Consider the following 13,398-nt stretch of genomic DNA (forward strand, 5'->3'; position numbering starts at 1 on the left):
AGTTCTGCCCGGCTCTGCTCAGGTGTCCAGCTGGGGCTGTCAGGAGTTGCTACCACCGGCGCAGCTCGCGCTGCTCCAGTCCCACGTTGCCTTGGGAAGGAAAGGCAAAACCAGGAGCCGCTGAGCCTGAACCTCCGGTGCTGCTGCTGCCATTGCAAAGCACCGCCACGGCTCTTCCTTTTTGCCTTTCCCTTCCCGAGGCAACGCGGGACTGGAGCCGCGCGGAGCCACGCTGGCGGTAGCAACTCCTGACTCAAGGGGCCTCCGAGGGGAGGGGAAGGAGGAGAAGAAGGGGGAAGGGGGGCGATTCCCAAAAATCTTGTGCTGACCCGGCCCGTCTGTCAAATTTTAAAGTGAATGCGGCCCCCGAGCCAAAAAGTTTGCCCACCCCTGCTCTAGAAAGAGTGCAGAGAACAGCAACAAAAGTGATTAAGGGGTCTCCTGCTTGAGCAGGGGGTTGGACTAGAACAGTGGTCACCAACCAGTGGGCTGTGGCCCACTGGTGGTCCGTGAGAAAATTTAGATGGGCCACAGTGTGCTGAAGACCAGATGGCTGGCGGGGAGGTGGGGCAATCCTGCAGTCTCCCTAGCAAATCCATGTCGTGGCTGCTGCCTCCTGGCTCAGCCCATCGAGGAGGCCGAGCAGCAGCAGGAAGAGTGTGGACCCCCTGAGCCTCAGGAAGCAGCTGCCAGCAATGCCCTTGGGTGAAGATGAGGGGGAGGCTCGACACTCTCTTCCTCCTCACCAGAAGCTCACACACCCAGCGGGAAGGAGGAGGCTTGTCGGGTGCCAGAGGGGTGGTGAGCGCTTTGCGTGTGAACGTTTCTGGCAAGGAGGAAGCAAAGCTCCTAAGGGGAGGGGTTTGAGCCTCCCCCTCGCAACATCTTCACTTGAGGGCATTGCTGGCAGCCGCTCAACCTCCTCGATACATGGAGGCAGGAGGTGACACCAGTTCCGAGGTTCCTTTCCCCCTGTTCCCACCTTTTCGCAGGCCACAATCTGCCACATGTATGAGTCCATCCACTGCCCGTATCACCCCTGTTGCCCCACCTCCCCGCCATCTGGTCTTCAGCACATGGCTTGTTGGCCTCTGGACATCAGAAAGAGGGAGAAAGGGAGAAAGAGAGAGAGAGAAAAAGAAAGGGAGAAAGAGAGGGGGGAGGGAAAGAGAAAGAGAGATGAGAGATCCTGGTGTTTTGTTTTCTGTGGGAAATGGGTCCAAATGACTCTTTGAGTATTTAAGTTTGCAGAAACAGGCAGCCAAGCTAAGTGCCTGAAGGACTCTATCCTGTCAGTGGGAGTCCAGTGCTTCAGCGAGCAGCATGCTGGATTCATATTAGTGGTCCGTGGGATTTAAAATTATGAGTTTGGGGGTACCTGAGGTCCAAAAGGTTGGCGACCCCTGGACTAGAAGACCTCCCAATCCCTTCCAACTCTGCTATTTTATTATTCTGTTATCCTTTGGAATAATTTTCAAAGCAGGCACAATATGGCCACCAGAAATGATCTACACTGTGTTGTTTAGGTATCAGTCAAGAGGCTTAAATAATTTCATACCAGCTTTGTTGATAGTATCCAAATCTATTCTGTATCTCCTCTAAAGTATAGCTCAGCAATGGGATGTAGGTTCAAGAATTAGCTTGATGCTCACATTATAATTTTGGTCTAGAGATTTTTTAAACTCACAGCATAACAGGAAACGTGTGTTGATACACACTAGTTTCTCCGTGCCTTTTTGCAGACTACACCCATCTTCTATCTTTAGTCCTTACCATTGCAGAGTTTTAGCTAGCACTTCTCTGACCTAACTTGCATTTCTTTTTTTAATTGTCCAGCCGAATTGAAAATATTAGTGCTGTTACAAAATAGAACAAATTGTATTTTCTGAAACATTGGTAAACAATCCTGGTTAATCAAAAGATAGCATTTTAAAACTGTTCTAGACTGCTTTTAACTTTCAAAGTTTTTCTCAGGTCTACAAAAAAGAAAAGAAAAAAATTATGAAAGCATTCCAAAGGCTAAGTGCACTTCTTTTCTGATTGTCACAACTTAGAAATCTTTAGAAAAAGCTACAGTTTCTGGGTTCCTTAAATTGAACATCTTAATTAGTTGAGAAAATCTGGTGGATAGTCTGTTGGGGAACCAGGATTAGCAAACAATAGAAGAAGAACATTGTCTCTTGATAGGATCCATATGGATTCCTTTGATTCTTGGAAATTGGTTGTTTTCAAGTCTGGGAGAAATTAATCATGTTATAAATGGGGTTTCTGACACATAAAAACCATTTATGCCCAGTGAGCAGAACATAAATGCAAAAGACTTAAACAGCCATCTGATGGGGATTACAGTTATGCACAACATTTTATGTACATACCATATATCTGACTGTTTGTATGAGATAGAAGCTACATGATAATACATTGAAGGGTGTGAATGGATGCGATTTATTTCAGCCCTGCAATCATGAATATGCCTGTATGGACAGCACATGTGCAAATGCTATATATACAACTTTTCACCGCTTAAGTTCATCAGTTTTGTTGTTTCTATCCAGTGACCCAGCAATTTGAAACGCTGGAGCGTAGATGGGAGCCACACATTTTACACTCTGTCTCAGAAATGCTCTTTCAGATTATTTGATTTTCTGACATTAACAGCAAAGAACCAGCACTCTGCTTCTCCTTCACCCCAGGAATAAGTAATCCAGCAACATAATAGGCCACTTTTTTTTTGTGGCCAAGGGCCACACGTGGACCTTGTCAGTCATTCATGATTTAAAGGGTTTCTAAGAAGATCATCAGCTTCATGAAGTATCTAGACTAGTGTTTTTTTTAAAATGTGTAGACGTTAATTCCCAGAATTCCACAGCCATTCCCCATACTGGCTGGTGAAATCTGAGAATTGAAACCCACGCTTATCTTAAAATTGCCATTGCTGAGAAACTAGTCTATGCCCCTGTTGTGTTATTACACTTGATTCATCTTTCAGTGACATGTGACTGTTTTAGATTTTTCCTGCACTGGATATCATCACAGTTTATTTAACCATGTGATATCCATGTTGGCAACTAATATTTGCCACTGACAAGCTGTCCAGATAACAAAAATAATAATCCTATGCTTTGTTTCCTGTTGTACCAGTTGGAGTAGTAGCTCAGGTACAGAAAGTCGACTTTGATTCCTTCCCATCATCCAATCTGTCAACTGCGGACTTAATTCAGACTGCAGTTACACTGGGCTGCCTGTTCTTCTGCTGCAGCAGGAGTCTCCAGGGGACCAACTCTTTCTTGTTTCAACACCACTTAAAAATTAAAAGAAGAAAATCACCTCCTCCTCAGCTCCAGACCTAAGGTTAATTGTTTGGAATCTGTCACTGCCACAGAAGTTAATTAAAGTTATTTGTTGTTACCTTAAAATATGCTGGTTCGGCGCTCCTGCTGGGGCATTGCGGATCTCCAAGAGATTCCTCAGTACCTTCAATTAACCCTGCTGTGCCTGAACTTCCTGTATCGACCCATGTCCCCACTGTTTCCAAAAAAGTTCGTCACACTTTTGTTTTGTTTTGTTTTTGGCAAAAGACTTTAAGTGATAAGAAAAAATAAAATAGAATGAACACTTTGTGTCACTGCAATTCTGTCTGGAAGAAAGCATCATCTGTTGAATTTATTTTGGTTTGAAAGACACAGAAGTCCTGCCAGAAAAAAGAGTGGCTACTGAGTGTTTCCTTTCTCTGGCTGTTCTCCTACCAAGATATTATGATAGCTGTGGGTTACTTGGGATAGCCAGTCAGCCCTGGGCACCAACTGGAAAATGCCTCTATTTCTTGCATTCAACTTTATCATTATCCCTCTGCTATGCTGGCCACCGCACAGGCCAGGATGAACCGGGGAAAACTTTGTTCCTTCATCTTCATTTAAATTAGTTTTCCTCTGGGCGATGGACCAAAGCAAGCATTGCCATAATAACTGTTTTGTCTTAGTTACTCTTGGAGAAGCCTGCAAAGTTTTAATAATACCCCAGAGAGGCTCACTATCCTAATAATGTTTTAAGAAAAAGTGTTGCTCAAACTAAACCAAGGCTTTAGTATATTTTGTTCATTACTAATATTTAACAATAGTAACTGCAGCAGGAGAGAGGGGAGAGGAGAAAAAGAAGAAGAAAAAGAATTCCAAGCCTATGATACAGGCATTGGCAAACCATTTCATTAAAAAAGAAAAACCATATAATTTAGTGTTTGTGCAGCAGAGAACTTTCTGAGGCTCTTGCCTAGCTCTGAAATTTCATGGTTCTTTGGTCTGGGTTTCATCATGTATCCACTACACAATCCATTTGTCAAAAAAAGAGAAAAGAAATATAGATCAGGGAGAAAGGATTCATCGTCTCAGTGTCAAGTCAAAGAAAGAAGAAGGAAACAAAGCAATTGGTGCCCTTGCTCTATAAACAGAACCCAAAGAATAGTTCCTGGTTTTCTTCACATTACAAGAGTCTTTCTGGTGAAGGTCAAACTATCAAAATGGACAATTAACCCAGATTAGATATATTCATATCATCATTTGTCATTGTTGTCTCCTACCCCATAAATTAAAAAAATGCTAGCTAGGAAGATCAAAATGTGGTTCTGTTGTTGGTTACAAGAAACAGTGTGGGTTTCAGTGCCTCTATCAGGTCTTTAGGAGTAGCCCTCTCTTATGGCGTTTAGAGTGTGGACAGAAGAAACACCTTTTAAATAGTCCAAAATGGGATGTGCATGGCCCCAGACTCATACTGAAAAGGCTTCAGCTAACTGGATCCAAGCACAGGTCATGCCCATGCTCAAAAAAAGAAAAAATGAAAAAAACGGGGTCCTTAAAACCAGGATGTTGTACAGACTTTGACATTTAAGAAAAATATCACTTTGGGTTTGCATATGACCATCCGTATAAACAAAATGTGTATATAAGCAGGAAAAAAGATTAACATATACAGGCACATTCCTGCCTGTTTAAAATATCATATGAATAGCCATACATAAGAAAAAACAGTTTTGTTTGCTAAGTATAGTACAGAATGCCATTCACAGAATTATCAGAAAGGTATTCTCTTGAGTCTGAATCCTGCTGACTGAACCCGGAGCTTCCTTATTGTCTTCAGAACAAATACAGTACTCTGGAGAAATTTTCTTCCTGTCCTCTAATGTATATGACAACAGGTGTGATAAAACATCAAGCAGGAAAATCAAGAGAGAAGAATTATCCAACCTGGTAAATTAAAAGTCTTTATCAATCTCAGCTTTTTTTTTATTTTGCCAAAATAACAAAACAACAACAACAACAACAACAACCCACCAATATTTTTAACATTCAAAAATAAAGTTTGACTATGTGATTGCCTGCCCCTTTCCTTTTCCTTTTTATTGTTTATAACTAGATTTTTCCTCTTCCTACCTGTTGTTCGATCTTTGACCACTAAATAGTGCCACCTGCTGGCAAATGTTTCCTTCATACTGATATCTTACATTCCTGTTGCTTAGGCTGATGAGTTAGATGTGTCACCTTTTCAGACATAGAGCAATGTGTTGTGTATTATGTAAACATCTTTTACATGATTAAATGCAGAACCCATGACTTAATCAAACAGCATTAATCAACCAGCATTTTTCCTTATCCATTTCTCTGCTTTTTCAATATCTCATATAATAAAAAGTTATGGGGAACTCAAAAGTTTATGACATTTAGCTGGCTTAATGAAGAATTGTTCAGATACATTTTTTAATGTATCCAGTGCTACTTAGCCTGTGGAAGATGCCCCACTTTAGTTGTCTGTGAGACTCCTTGAGAAACAAGAGGAGGAGCTGCAGACTAGGAAACACTGAGGTAAAGGCAGCTTATCCCACAGAAGGAATGTTGGTTTAGCAGATGTTTCAGCAGGGACCATCCCTAATTTCTTGGACTGTAAACATGGGAGGGGGATATGTGTACTTTCAGACTTGCTAGCCCTTCAAAGCAGTCCAGGCAACAATGAGTACTAACATTATCTTTATTGCTCGGTTACAAGAACATCATCGTGCAAGTTACCCAGTCTATACATTTCATCCTCCTTCTCCTCCTTTTCCTATTCAGATACATCCTTACAACCATCATACCTGACAATTAGCTTCATTGTCACAACATATAATAGAAATTGGGATTTTCTACTTGCATTTTTTCTGAAATACTTTTCTTAACATTGCCTATTTCCTTTAAGAGCAGCCTCTGTTCTATAGCTGTGGTGCCATATTCGTCTTTTACTTGAATGTTTATTTTCTAATTTCAGTTAAAAGTGTAGCCTGTTTTACCTCTGTCTCCTGCTGGCACTTATTCTGTCTGGCAAATAAAATGGGGAAGGGAGATACACCTTGTGCCGTTTCAGCAAAGGCCCGGTGAGAGGGGAGTTTGAGGGTGACTTTAATAATTCACACGACTGCAGCATACTGAGTGAGCAAGCTCTGGTGGGTTTTAATAAATGCAGCTATAATGTGACATCCAATTTATTATTAAATTTTAAAAAGGAGAGGAAACGGCAGAGTTTAATAAAAATGTTCAAATGCCTGATATTAGTCATGGCAAATGGATGAAGGCTGCAGATTTGGCTGAGGTTTTTAATGAATAATATCTAAGTTGGTCCCCTGATACATGCAGGGGAAAGGCAAGAGTTCGGTGGTGGCAGGGATGGGAGGACTAGTTCTGTCCTGCTCGTTTGAAGTGTGTGTTTCAAGCCATACTTACTGTCAGCTCCAGCAACAGAGAGGATGTCAGTTCAAAACAACTGCTCCACTGACATTAGATATGGCCCTTACTAAGTAAACACATCAACAAGGAATTAAGACTCAAAGCAATTAGTGGGACTGCTACCAGCCCACCAATTGCTTAAGACATCCTATTCAGTATTTAGGTAATCCCGAAAAACAAGTTGTGAGATAGGGCCAGAGCCAAAAATGCAAGGTTTTGGATTACAGCAGGGACTTTGTACATTTTCCTCCATTATCTCTCAGGAAGAATCTGGGGCCCTGTATGGCTGATTACTTAAGAGTATCGAAAATGAGGAAGGGATTCTTTCACAAAATTGTTTGTGAATGAATCATTCACAAATAAGTGAATAAGAAAAAAAAAGCAGAGAACTATGCACTTAATGAGGGCTATGCTCCACATATCTGAATTCTGCATTTAAAAGTAATATGTTTAATATATAATGGGTTGTTTTCCATTTTAAGCCAATCTTTCCTAATGTTGGTTCCCTCTGGATATGTGGACTGCCAGTCCCAGAATTTCTCAAGCAAAATAGCTATTACTTAGAATTATGGGAATTGAATTATCCAGATGTAATGTACCAAAAGGATAATTTGAGGAGCAGAAGAAAGAGTTACAACCAAGAAAAATGGTCAGATAAAAGAAATTTGAGTGCAAGGCATAAAAGTAATTTGAGGAAATGCTTGAAGCTTGATCCTCCCTCGTTCTCATGAAGATTTTAGATTTAGAATAACAAGAGTTGGAACTTGATGGTCATCTAGTCCAAGCCCCTGCTCAAGCAGGAAACCATTTCTGACAGATGGCTGTCTTAAAAGCTTCCAGTGATGAAACTCCCACAACTTCTGAAGGCAAGCTGTTCCATTGCTTGATTGTTCTCATTATCAGAAAAGTTCTCCTTATTTCTAGATTGAATCTTTCCTTGATCAGTTTCCACCCATTATTTCTTGTCTGGCCTTCAAGTAAGATAGAGAAAGGGAGGGAAGAACATTCAAACCTGTAAAATACGGTTACTGTAACTTGATAATAAAATTAGCATTAGACTATATAACTTGGTTTCCTAGTCTAGTTTACCTCAAAGGACTGACATCAAGCTAGAGAAAGCTGGTCTAAACATATATATCTTGTGATGAAATCCTTGTGAAATCATAGCTACATGGGAATGGAAATAGTCTTAAACAAGGAGCAGCCATCAAGTATGCTTTCATGTCACTTGTGAAAATATCTTATTTTTCACTGATAGAGGTGATACACTGTAAATTATATATAGTATCATATAGAACAGTTTTGTCCATTCTGTTAATTACCATCCCCAGCTAGCTTAGCCACGCATACAGAAAATATTTGCTAGCTTCTGTGTTATCTTCTCTTGAGTTCTACTGGAATCAATGCTGCAGAGAGAATTTTTATTTTAACTCAAGGATGGAAGTGGTTGTGAAAAAACTAAAAGTGACAATATGATGTAGGGCAATAAAATGTCAATGTAGAAATTAAAGAAGCACATGGTTTAGCCTAAGAATCAGTTAAGAGTGCTTCCATTCATAAAACCAATTTTAGTTCTGGTTTTAGTCACTTTTTGACACTCAGCCCTAGGTTATCTACTTGAGTAATGTGCTGTTTTGTGGAGAAAGCCCTTATCGGGAATCTGCTTAGCTGCTTGTTGTCTTTCTACACATTCATTTCCATACTTGCCATTACTATCTGGCACTGCTCTGGACCGAAATTACCACTAGCCAGTCTGTCACTTTGGTGAGATTAGCCATTATTTTTTGCTTCTCCTCTGCTTTGAACTATGTAATAAAGCACAATTAAATTCAAAGCAGGTGATATGTGAATGGAATATAGTGAGAAACAATTTAATTTCCATTCCATATGAAATTGTTGCATCTGAGCAAAAACTGAGAAATCAGAAAAGAAAGAATAGAATTGATATATTTAATACCAGTAGTATTTTAAGTAAAAAAATACATCTATTTAGGTACTGTTTGGAATTAATAAATATTTAACTTTCTTTCTGCAGGATTTAGACTAGGGCAGTTTTGAATCCTCCAAATCTTCATGTATTACAAAAAAATTCATTACTCCATTATGAATACACTTACAATTCTTGCCTATTGAAAAAAACAGATTTTAAAAAATATTGTTGTTCTCATATCGATTTGAAATAACACCTAATAACTATTCTAGTCATTGTCAAATTACATTTTAGAACTTAAAAGATGACGATGATGAAGATGTGATGAAGATGATGATGACCTAATCTGGTAATTTGCATCTGAAATAGTTTTACAACTGAAGCAGCTGCCTCAGCCTAGGCCTTCCTACAGCAGCTCCGATTAATTGGTTGCGGAAGGCTCAGTTTGAGCATAAGAGTTTTCTTTCTGTTTTTTGTGCAAGTTTTTATTTCTGAATAATATTTAGGTTGTTATTACTGAATCAAAATCAGAAGGAGATGAGTTTTATCAGTGTGGTTGGAGAAGATCTTGGTACACCAGATAGCAGCTACAGCCAATAAAACTCCCGAGACAGTTCTTCATAATCTGGTTCCTGCTACCATTAATTAAGCTTTTTTTTAATCTGCAAACTGTGAAAAGAAGGAAAATTCAGCCGCTTCCTTTTGTTAGCAGTTGATGAAGAACAGAGCCAACACTGGGCGGAAATTAGTCATGACTATATTCTTCTGATGGGGATGAGCAGTGGCCAAGTCAGGCAAATAAATCCAAGTAACTTATACTTTTGGGATCCTGCTTCTTAGTCTAATAGGAACTGCAGAAAGACCATATTGTGTCTGCCTTTGTAGCCTTTGGAAACTTCAGAGGGAGATACAGTCAATTCATTATAGCACTCCAACAACGTGCATGTAGGTATCCAAACCTTAAAAACTGATTTTAAAAAAATCCTGAAAAACTACATCAGCAATTTTATGGCTCCTTAGAAACAAACAATTACAATGCATGCTACAATATGCTAGCCTCCTACCAAAAATATAATCAGGCTAAGAAAGCAATATGTTTTATTCATAATATGGAATAATCAAGAAGGATTTCTGACACCCTAAAATCTCAGTCGAGGTGCTTAAAGTCAATTCAATAAAGATATGATATTTTCAGATAGTCAATATAAAACAATTACACCAATCAATTTATAAATAATTCTGGTATAACACATTTATTAACCATTCCAATAAATCAAACTGATCTGTTAATTAGTATTTTTATTTATTCTGTCATATTATGACTGGAGCACTAATCTGCTGAAAAAAGCATCTGGCTTCATTCCTTTTACTTTTGTGGCAAAATATAAAAGTAAAGGTAGTCGGATATAGTTTATCCTTCACACCAAGGCTTTGGGGGGATAAAAATTAAATAGCCTTGAGCGCTGCTGTAGAAAAGACTCGTGTCTCGAACCGGAGCCTTATGGGAATTCATTGGTGGGAAAGAGAGAGGAGTCCTTCAAGGCAAGAGAAAGAGAAAAATCATTTCACAATGCCAACTCCCCCATGACTGAATCCTTGGGCTTGCAAATAGAAAATGTTTTTGTTTAATTAAATTCTAAAGAGCTTTATACACGGTGGCAATTCTGAAGAGTTTTATATAAGATGACAGCTTATGCGGTTTTCAGAAAGAGGGCACAATAAACTGGCTGAATTTCACACTGGCTGAATTTAAATGTAGTGCTTTTCTTAGAAATATCCAAAGAAATCTACAAGAAATACTTTAACAACTTACAAATGTGATCCTGGCTTCTTTACTTGAGATCTGTATCCGTATTTCTATTTCTGTATATATTTTTCTACATCCATTTCTGTTCAAAAATGACCAGATTTGATAAATCTCCAGAATATAAAACTTTAGTGCTGGAAATCTTAATTGTAGAGGAAGTTATAGGGTTATCGCTACGGTGCTTTCCAGGTGTTTTGGACTGCATCAGCTCCCATCCATCACAGCTACTGAAAACAAATGAAGTCCCAAACACCTGGTGGGTGTCAGACTGGGAGATGTTTTTATTGTACCATTGTAGCCCATATGCTGCATGGCAGCCAAGTACTTCTGAGCACATTTGATGGTGATTATGTGGGACTGCTGCTTCCACAATGTAAAAGACTTATCGGATAAGCAGATATTCATATACATATATAGAAAAGAGTTGCTTAACAAGAAGATAGAAGTTTCACGCTTATTAATTCCCTTGTCTGCATGCATTCCAGAATCAGAAGAGTTAAAGTTTCTATAGAACAGCCTCCATTCTCCAGTGCTCTGAGCTCCTCTGAAATGCTGCAGCCAGGCCTAGAGTTCATGGGAGCTGTACCTGTGCTTTGTCTTCATCTGTCACCTCTAGTGACAGTCAGATCCATCTTAAATTGGGAGCGAGTCAGGGTGGAGAGAAGCAATAATTAGCCTCTCTGCTGTTTGCTCTCCTGAAATACTGTATGTAACCCAATGATGCCGAGGAGACAACCATAACACTTTTATTGCTGCCTGGCTGTCCCTATTCATCCTGTATGTAGGAGGGGATTCTGTGGGAATGGTGATGCTACCTGAGCTGTGAAAGAGTTTTAACAGGGTTAAAAGAATGCCTTGCCATTGACTGGAGTGATCCGGAATTCCAAACATTCCAAAATTCTATGATAGTGCAATTGAACATGCTCTTATAAGAATGATTAGGTTAATAGGTTCCCGCCCCTACTGGCCAAGCCCATCCAGGAGAAGTCATATATCTCACTACGAAAACTATGTGATAGGGTTTAGTTTTGGGGGAGGAAAATAAGGGAAAAAATTGTACCTCTGCCTACCAGCATCCATCGGTATTCATCTGGCTAGCGTCCTGTCAGTGTGTGAGAGAGTTGAGGGCTGTTCGAAAACTGAAACATGGAAACTGAAAACAGTATTTGTCGTGTGAGCAAGAAGGAGACAGCAAGGAGCCTGGGCATGGCTTAGCTCAACTGTTCTGTACTGGTGGTTGCTGCTGTGAAACTGAAACTGAAACTCCTCTCCTCTGCTTGTGTTTTGCATTTTGGAACAGATTTCTTTTCAGGTGGGGAGAGGGAGCAGAACTCCTTAGCATCAGAGCGTGTTAATACTAATGCTCTGATGGTCATTTTGAAAAATCCTTTCTTAGTGAGCACCTAGAAGCCAAGAGGAATATATGTGCCAAATTTCAAGTTTATAGGCTTTACGGTTCTGGAGATTTTGTGATGATGCATGAGTGGTATTTTGCTTTTATATATATATAGATAGATAGATTTCTGCATAAAGTATTTCATTTGCAAAAAAAAGAGCAGGAAGGGAGGGGGAGCTTGTAAATGGTTTTACAGGGACTAGAATGTAGAAAAAAGTACAGATGAACTAAAAAAGCAAAGAAAGCATAGACCAAATGATTTTTCTATTTCTAACTATTGGAAAGGCCACAGAAAATAAGGATGTCTTCCTGTTCAGGTTCTTAAATGGGAATAAGTTCCACTGAATTCACTGAGGGAATTCACTGACTCAGTCATAAACTGGGGATGAGATGGGGGCGAGATCATGGGGAGATTGCAGAAAAAAGATACCAAAATAATTATCTGCCATACATAGGGCCAAGTAAAGAAAGACCTTGAGTTTATGAGTAATTTTATGGAACTTTAATCTTTTCAGTTTACACATCAAGACAAGGATCACAGAAAAGATTACTATATTTTAATTTGGGGTAGGGGTTATAGAAATTGCAGTATGATTGGTACAACACAAGTTTTGAAATATTGATTCTATTGAAAATGGAAGAGGAGGAGAGGGAGAATTTGCACTGTGTTTCATGGAATAAAAATCAGATTCAAAGCAGGTGGAAGGAATGAGATGAAACTTCAGTGATAGTTTGGAATTATTCTTTGTTCTACATGAATTATTTGCATCTAAGATAAGGAAAAACCAATGGAACAGTGATTAAGTTATTGAATGAGGATTGTGGAAGTCAAATTCATACAAATTCTCAGTCACAGAAACCCACTAGATCATTTTGGATTAATTACTCTCTTTCTACTTAATCTACTTCTTGTTAAAAATGAAAGGAGATTGTCACTTTTGATATTGGACGAAAAACATCAGAAATGGGAATAACTTTTATGTAAAATAATGTTATACTTAATAATCTTTAATAAATAGCATAGATATTAGGACTGTACAAACTTTGAAGAATGATTAACCTTTAAACAAAGCACCTTTAAAGCTGCTTTTTCAATGGAATACAACCTCACCACCATCATTTTTAAGACTAATGTGATTGGGTTGCTGCATTGGGTTACTTTGCATCACTCCAACAGTCTTTTCTTGCATTGAACGGATGAGCCAGAGGAAGTTGCTGAAGCAATTCAAAACACCTTGACAAGGCACATACTTTCACTGTTGTGATTTGACAAGGTGAATAGCAATACCCCTGTGGCACAAAACATATGGCTGAGACAAATTATAAGTACTTCACACAGGCCTAATAAATATTACCTCTTTTCTTGGATCTATTATCCAATTAGCATTTCTACTTCAAGAATTCTGTCCACGAATAATTCTGTGAAATCTGAAAATGGATATGAGGCCTGTGCAAGACTGCTGGGCTTTAACTTGAAATGCTTTGTGTCATGTTAATGACACAATTCTCTTCAGTGAGA

The sequence above is a fragment of the Notechis scutatus genome, chromosome 4 (genome assembly GCF_049901735.1).
Source record: "Notechis scutatus isolate UNSWTSFEM ecotype Mainland chromosome 4, rNotScu1.2, whole genome shotgun sequence".
In the NCBI taxonomy this organism is placed as follows: domain Eukaryota; kingdom Metazoa; phylum Chordata; class Lepidosauria; order Squamata; family Elapidae; genus Notechis; species Notechis scutatus.